We start from the raw sequence: 9,335 nt of genomic DNA on the forward strand, positions 1-9,335 counted from the left end.
AAGATACTAGACATTCCACGGAACTCACACGCGTTTGTAATTGATTGACCAGCGGACCGGACAATGCATTATAGAGAGAAATCTTGTTTCGCCCGAATCGTTCCTATGAGGAATCGATTTCCGGCTAATGTTTTCCCACCCACTATGACATCTATAGATGTCAGACAAATGTCAATAACAACTTCATCTTTCGTTTTTATGCGGAATAGCAGCAAATGCGGTCGCGGGCAGTTAGCGATTTTCGAGAGGAGAGTCTCAGTGAGGGATCTGGTAGCACTAGCTCTTCATTAAATACGGAGTGCCACTGATATGAGACAAGGCGTGTTATATTGTATATTGCGAATTGCCCTTATTCTCATCATTGGCAAAGTAGGGTTAAGCGTTTTAAACAGTCACAAAAAAACTGCGAATCAAAGATCAGTCAAATGTGTCCATCTAACTATCTGCACAAAATGTTGTTAAATAGAAATCTGCAACTCATCCATTCAATACTTAAAGAAACACAACTTTAAAAAATTGCTTCAAGACGCATCATCAAGGATTTATGCAGATGTGATTTTAGGATTGGCTTATGTTAAAAATCACTTCAATCTCGCTGTTTGTGAGATTTATGTGATCTTCAACAGAGAAAATTAGCTCAATTCTATGCAACATTGACAGTTGGTTAGTTTGTCGGCATTTCGATTCTGTCGCATTGACATTTCCAAATGCGTTTCTTTTTTTTAGTGACATAAAATATGGTTTGAAATAATTCTATGCTGATGATGTGAGAAAACAAATTGTCAACAAATTAAGAGCTGTGTTTATATGCATAACTATGGATTTTCAGCATAGGTATAGATTACCTATGGATCTAGAGTATTGAATCAATTAACAAGATTAGCCGATCGAAGCGTTAAAAAGGTGTGCAACCAGAATACATGTTATTAAGAAGTTTAAATAATGGCAAGATGCTTTTGTTAAATCTATTTTTAAGTAATATTTTAAAATACTCAATGATGTGTATTGTGGTAAAAGAAACATTTAGTAATATAAGAATGAAAAAATGCAAACAACAAGTAAAAATGCGTTAAGTTCGGCAGGGCCGAAATTTGGACACCCACCACCTCGGGTATATATGTAAACCACCTTTGGTCAAAATTCAGTGAAAAAGCATACCTTATGCCCCATAGCAGCTCTATCGAAATAGGTTCCGATTTGGACCAAATATTGGGTTGCCCAAAAAGTAATTGCGGATTTTTTAAAAGAAAGTAAATGCATTTTTAATAATGCTTATGAATGGACTTTAATCAAATATACTTTTTTTACACTTTTTTTCTAAAGCAAGCTAAAATCAACAGCTGATAACAGACAGAAGAAAGAATGCAATTACAGAGTCACAAGCTGTGAAAAAATTAGTCAACGCCGACTATATGAAAAATCCTCAATTACTTTTTGGGCAACCCAATACTAATAAGTGCAAGACGTTGTTCAATTGTGTCTAAAATATTGATCTTTCTAGTAGCTATATTTAAATAAATAAACCGATTTGAACCATATACGATACGGATGTCGAAAGCCTAACATAAGTCACTGTGTGAAATTTCAGTGAAATCGGATAATAAATGCGTCTCTTAGGGGGCCAAAACTTTAAATCGAGATATCGGTCTATATGGTAGCTATATCCAAATCTGGACCGAGAGCCTAACACAAATAACTGTCCCAAATTTCGGAGAAATCGGACAATAAATGCGCCTTTTATGGCCACAAAACCATAAATATGGAGAGTGGTCTATATGGCAGCAATATTCAAATCTGGACAGATCTGGGCCATATTACTGTCCCAAATTTCGGCGACATAGGACAATAAATGCGACTTTTATGGGCCCAAAGCCTTAAATCGAAGAAGGATGTCGAACAGCCTAAAATAAATCACTATCCCAAATTTTGGCAAAATCGGACAATAGATGCGCCTTTTATGGGCTCAAAACTTTAAATCGAGCGATCGGTCTATATGGCAGCTATATCCTAATCTGAACCGATCTGGGCCATATTACAGAAGTATATCAAAGGGCTTAACTTAACTCACTGTACAAAATTTCAGCGACATAGGACAATAAATGTGGCTTTTTATGGGCTCAAAACTTTAAATCGAGCGATCGGTCTATATGAAAGCTATATGCAATTTTGAACCGATCGGGGCCATATTACAGAAGTATGTCAAAGGGCTTAACTTAACTCACTGTCCCAAATTTTGGCGACATAGGACATTAAATGCGCCTTTTATGGGCCCAAGACCTTAAATCGAGAGATCGGTCTATATGCTAGCTATATCCAAATCTGGATCGATCTGGACCAAATTGAAGAATGATGTCTAGTCTAGTCCCAAATTTTAACAAGATCTGGTAACAAATGTGGCTTTTATGGGCCTAAGGCCACAGTAGCGCAGAGGTTAGCATGTCCGCCTATGACGCTGAACGCTTGGGTTCGAATCCTGGCGGGAACATCAGAACATTTTTCAGCGGTGGTTATCCCCTCCTAATGCCGGCGACATTTGTCAGGTACTTTGCCATGTAAAAACTTCTCCCCAAAGAGATGTCGCTCTGCGGCACGCAGTTCGGACTCGGCTATAAAAGGGAGGTCCCTTATCATTGAGCTTAAAATTTAATTGGACTGCACTCATTGATATGTGAGAAGTTTGCCCCAGTTCCTTAATGGAATGTTCATGGGCAAATTTGCATTTACAAGACCCTAAATCGGCGGATTTATCTAGATGGGGATTATATCAAGATATAGTCCGATATAAGCCATCTTCGAAATGAATGATATTTATTAATGTATTTCGGTTGGGATTGCAATTGGGCCAAATCGGTTCACGTTTAGACATAGCTTCCATATAAACCGATCTCCCGAATGTATTTCTTAAGCCGCTAGAGGCCGCAACTCTTTTCCGATTTGGCTAAAATTATGCACGTTGACCTTTTTTCCTATGACATTCAACAGATGTACCAAGATTGGCTCCAATGGGTCATTAACCTGATATAGCTTCCATATAAACCGATCTCACGAATGTAAAGGGTGATATTTTAAATATTTTAAACATAAAATGTTTTAAAACATAAAATTCAAGAAAAACGCTTAAATCTTCATTTGAATCAATAGTGCGGCCTATATGATTTAATGTTTGAAGATTATTTAGTGCAAATGTTGACCGTGACTGCTCCCCAAATGGTCCATCCGCTTAGTCCAATATTGGCATACTCTTTCCAACATTTCGGTATCTCACGAGTAAGGGCTTTAATACTGTATTCCAATGCGTCAATTGAAGCGGGCTTGTCTGTATAGACATGAGCTTTAACATAGTCCCACAGAAAATAGTCTAAAGGCGTTAAATCGCACGATCTAAGCGGCTAATTGACCGGTCCCGAACTTTAAGATAAAATGTTCACAGAACTCGCCTCTCAATAAGTCCAATGTTATGCGTGCCGTATGGTATGTGGCACCGTTTTGTTCAAAATACATGTCATACAAGCCTAGCTCTTGCATTTTGGGGAAAAAAGGAGGATTGCATTTTACGATAGCGCTCACGGTTACGTTACGATTCGCATCATCTTTGAAGAAGTACGGCCCAATGATGCCACCAGCCCATAAACCGCACCATACTCATTTTTATTAGATGCATTGGAAGCTCTTGCAATGCTTCTTGCTGATCTCTATTCCAAAATCGACAATGCTAATTTACGTACCCATTGAGCTTCGTCGATCAATGGAAGAAGCGCGCGGTGTTCTTTCTTAAAAGAGCACTCATTTTAGTAATAAAATTGAATTATTTGCAGGCGTTGTTTGTTTGTAAGACGATTCATGATAAAATTATATACCAAACTAAAGATCATTGCCAGTGAAACAAAACATGCGACATTCGTGAGCTGTTTAAACCAGTATTGCAGAAAATATAATAGCTAAAAAATCACCGTTTACTTCATGAGTCTCTAGAGAATGCGTTTCTTATCCTCGCATATAATAAACCCATGGGGATTTCTTGTTATTACCTCCCATTATTATACCCTCCACCATAGGATGGGGGTATACTAATTTCGTCATTCTGTTTGTAACTACTCGAAATATTCGTCTGAGACCCCATAAAGTATATATATTCTTGATCGTCGCGACATTTTATATCGATTTAGCCATGTCCGTCCGTCTGTCTGTCGAAAGCACGCTAACTTCCGAAGGAGTAAAGCTAGTTGCTTGAAATTTTGCACAAATACTTGTTATTTGTGTAGGGCGGTTGGGATTGTAAATGGGCTATATCAGTCCATGTTTTGATATAGCTGCCATATAAACCGATCTTGGGTCTTGACTTCTTGAGACTTTAGAGTGCGCGATTCTTATCCGATTGGAATGAAATTGTGCACGACATGTTTTGTTTTGATATCCAACAACTGCGTTGAGTATGGTTCAAATCGGTCCATAACCTGATATAGCTGCCATATAAACCGATCTTGGGTCTTGACTTCTTGAGCCTTTAGAGTGCGCGATTGTTATCCGATTGGAATGAAGTTTTGCACAACGTGTTTTGTTATGATATCCAACAACTGTGTCGAATATGGTACAAATCGGATTATAGCTGTCATATAAACAGATCAGGGGACTTGACTTGAGCTTCTAGAGGGCGCAACTCCTATCCGATTTGGCTGCAAGACGTATTTTATTGGGACTTTCAACAACTGTGCCAAGTATGGTTCAAATCGGTTCATAACCTGATATAGCTGTCATATGAACCGATCTGGGATCTTGACTTCGTGAGCCTTTAGAGGTCGCAATTATTATCCGATTTGCCTGAAATTTTGTACGACGGATGCTCTCGTGACCATCAACATACGTGTTTATTATGGTCTAAATCGATCTATTACCTGATACAGCTCCCATGTAAATCGATCTCTCTATTTTACTCCTTGAGCCCCCAAATGGTGCAATTCTAATTCGAATTGGCTGACATTTTACACAGGTCTTCAACATATAATTGTGGTCCGAACCGGACCATATATTGCTATCGCTCTAACAGTAGAGCAAATCTTTTCTCATATCCTTTTTTGCCTAAGAAGAGATGCCAGGAGAAGAACTCGACAAAAGCGATCCATGGTGGAGGGTATATAAGATTCGGCCCGGCCGAACTTAGCACGCTTTTACTTGTTTTTTTTTTTTTAGTTTCTGCCCATAAAGAGAATGCGTCAAAACCACTTGACCCACGGTGGAGGGTATTTGGATTCGGCCCGGCAGAACGTTTTTACTTGTTTTATAGTAACTGCGCATCATTTTCCTTCACCATTTGACGTTAGGCGCTAATTTGCTACATTTTGATGTTAAAGTCACTTCGGTTATGGTAAAATTTTGATGATCTTCGTTTGTGATAAAGGATGACCTTTTACAAAAATAAATCAAAAGCTCTGTTAATCCAAATATGTTTCGTTTACAGCAAAAGACAGTTTCTTATACGAAAATATGATTATTTAGCCATAATCAGTTTGGCAAATCTCAGTCTGCCAGCAGTCGGAATAGGGAAGTTTGCGATCGAGTGCGGATAGATTTATTCGTGTGTGCGGTGGTATTTTAACGACAGACGAACGGTTGGCCATGGCTCCAGTACTATAAACCTCAAATTCTAATTGCCTGAAGTCTTTAACTCTTTTTCGTTGGTGCATTGTATTAAAATTTTTCAGGGCATTACCATTGTATACATTGAGCCTGATATCTTATTTTTTAGTTAAAATTTTTTTTATAATAGATATAAGTTCAGGGTGACTGACAGGCATAGCCAAATTGCATTGTTATTTGCTTCAAAAAAAAAAAACCCGCAATCTATAGAAATGACCCTAAAAACTTAATTAAATGCACTGTACAAACATTGGCCACCGTTAAGTGGACAAACAGTGAGGCAAACAAGCTCCTTGTCTATGTTACTTGAACAACGTCAACCTATTAAATTTAAGTGTCATTCACATCTCCGAGAGAAGATTTTTTCTATGCAAACAAAAAATTTTCACTTTTGTTTGTGTGAACAAACAAAAGCCCTAATAGTAGAACGCTGTTCGTCGTCAAATTCTTTTTGCTACATTCTGAGGTGGTTAAGTGCTTTGAAGGGTTGGCAGGGTGTTGCTAACTATAACAAAAACAAAGGCTAGTTGTTACCACTTGTTTCCTTTTTAGCCTTTTTGTTATCAACGAAGCATTGAATGCGTAAGTGGAGTGAATAGAATATAATATGGATTTTGGAATGATAGAAAATATAAAGCGAGAAAATGGAAATATGAAATTTTTATACATGGTACCCTACACGAAGTGTTACCAAGTTCTCACTGGTATATCTGCCAAATTGACAGCTCATTATATCATTTTGCATTATCTTTCTGAGTTCGTTTAAAACGAAAGTTATTCGTGTTGGAGTTCTAGTGTAATTGTGTTATATTTGGCTGGAAAATCACTATCGGCTACTGTTGGCGATGTCAAACACTTCTAAGTGAACAAAATGTTTGTGCATAGCATCACAAATTCTTATAATGATACTGGTAACGTTGCTATACGCCATATTGGTGGCCCAAAAAATTTGCAACTTCTTCTGAAATAGTTCGGCGAGTGATGACTCGAATTGAACGAAATCCACACCATAGTAGCAATTAAATTGCTAAAGATTTAAAAAAGTAGATAACAATTCCCAATTCATAGAGAAGGGTTTCTACCGGGTAAAAAACCAACGCTTGGATGATAAGTTACCAATTTATCGGATCACCGATTAATCGGATGAAAAATTACCAATTTATTGCCTCAAGACCATAAGACTGGAAATCGGTCTATATAGCCGCTATATATAACTAAAATCCGATTTTATGAGATATGAGAAGGTCAGGTTTGCATACAAAGAATACGAAATCATCAACAATTTTTTGAAAAATTTAATTACACCCAAGATATTCCATCTTTACACATTTATTATCCGAATTTGCTGAAACTTGTGACAGGGAGTTGTGTTAGGTCCTTTGACATCCTTCTTTAATTTGGCCCAGATCGGTGCAGATTTCGATATAGCTGCCATATAGACCGATCTCTCGATTTTGAGCCCATAAAAGGCGAATTTATTGTCCGATTTTGCCGAAAATTGGGACACTGAGTTGTGTTGGGCCAGTCGACACCCTTCTTCAATTTGGCCCAGATCGGTCCAGATTTGGATATAGCAGTCATATAGACCGATCTCTCGATTTAAGTTTTCAGATCGGTCCAGATTTCAATACAGTTGCCATACTGACCGATCAGGCGCATTAATTGTCCGATGTCGCCTAAATTTGGGACAGTGAGTTGTGTTAGGCCCTTCGACATTCTTCTTCAATTTAACTCAGATCGGTCCAGATTTGAATATAGCTGCCATATAGACCAATCTCTCGATTTAAGGTTTTGGGCCAGTCGACATCCTTCTTCAATTTGGCCCGGATCGGTCCAGACTTGGATATAACTGCCAAAAATACCAATCTCTCGATTTCAGATTTTGGATCCTGAAAGACGCATTTATAATTTGATTTCGCCGAAATGTGGTACAGAGAGTTATGATAGGCCCTTCGACATTCTTCTTTAGTTTAACTCATATCGTTCCAGATTTGAATAAAGCTGCTACATAGACCAATCTCTCGATTTAAGGTTTTGGGCCCATAAAAGACGCATTTATTGTTCGATTTCGCTGAAATGTGGGACAGTGAGTTAGTTGTATACCCAAGGTGGCGGGTATATAAAGTTCGGCCCGGCCTTTTTACTTGTTAATTTAAAATGCATCGTCTTACAAACGAACAACCCTTGCAAATTATTAAATTTTATTATCAAAATGCATGCTCTCTAAAGAAAGTTCATCGGGCGTTTCTTCCACTTCACGACGAAGTTAATTTTTGGCTCAATGGGTACGTAAATAAGCAGAATTGTTGATTTTGGAGTGTCGGTTTATGGGCTAGTGGCATCATTGGGCCATACTTCTTCAAAGATGATGCGAATCGTAACGTAACTGTGACTGGTTTACCGTGAGATTATATCCAACTTTTTTTTGCTCAAAATGCAAGACATGTGGTTTCAACAAGACCGTGCCACATGCCACACAACACGCGTAACAATGGACTTATTGAGAGGCGAGTTCGGTGAATATTTTATTTCATGTTTGGAACCGGTCAATTGACCGCCTAGATCGTGCGATTTAACGCCTTTAGACTATTTTTTGTGGGGCTATGTTAGGAGGCCACCGAAGCGCAGAGGTTAGCATGTCCGCCTATGACGCTGAACACCTGGGTTCGAATCCTGGCGAGACCATCAGAAAAAATTGTCAGCGGTGGTTTTCCCCTCCTAATGCTGGCAACATTTGTGAGGTACTATGCCATGTAAAACTTCTCTTCAAAGAGTAGTCGCACTGCGGTGCGCCGTTCGGACTCGGCTATAAAAAGGAGGGCCCTTATCATTGAGCTTAAACTTGAATCGGACTGCACTCATTGATATGTGAGAAGTTTGCCCCTGTTCCTTAGTGGAATGTTCATGGGCAAAATTTGCTCATGTCTATACAGACAAGCCTGCTTCAATTGAAGCATTGGAAGACAACATTGAAGTATATATTCGTGAGATACCGGCCGAAATGTTGGAATAAGTATGCCAAAATTGGACTAAATGGAGGGACCATTTCAGACGCAATCACGGTACCATTTCCATGAATTAATCTTCAAATATTTATATGGGAGCTATATCAGGCTAAGATCGATTTAGAATATATTGATGTACAAAATTTCAGCCAAATCGGATAAGCATTGCGGCCTCTAGAGGCTTAAGAAGTCAAGATCCCAGATCGGTTTATATGGCTGCTATATAAGGTCATGTATCGATTTGAACCATACTAAATACAGTTGTTGGAAGTAATAACAGACAAGTTCATGCCAAATTTCAGCCAAATGGGATGAAAACTGCGCCCATATTGACTCAAGAAGTCAAGATCCAAGATCACTTTATTTGGTAGCTATATCACATTATAAGTCGATTTGAACCATACTTAACACAGTTGTTGAAAGTCATAACAAACAACTTTATTCAAAATTTCAGCCAAATCGGATGAAACTTGCGCCCTCTATTGGCTCAAGAAATCAATACCCAATATCGGTATATATGGCAGCTGTGTCAGGTTATGAACCGATTTGAACCTAACTTAGCACAGTTGTTGAAAGTCATAACAGAATAGTTCTTGCTAAATTTCTAGTGGCTCAAAAAGTCAAGATCCCAGATCGGTTTATATGACAGCTATAACCGATTATGAACCGATTTAAACTACCGACCGATTTTATGAA

This window comes from Stomoxys calcitrans, chromosome 3 (genome assembly GCF_963082655.1).
Source record: "Stomoxys calcitrans chromosome 3, idStoCalc2.1, whole genome shotgun sequence".
In the NCBI taxonomy this organism is placed as follows: domain Eukaryota; kingdom Metazoa; phylum Arthropoda; class Insecta; order Diptera; family Muscidae; genus Stomoxys; species Stomoxys calcitrans.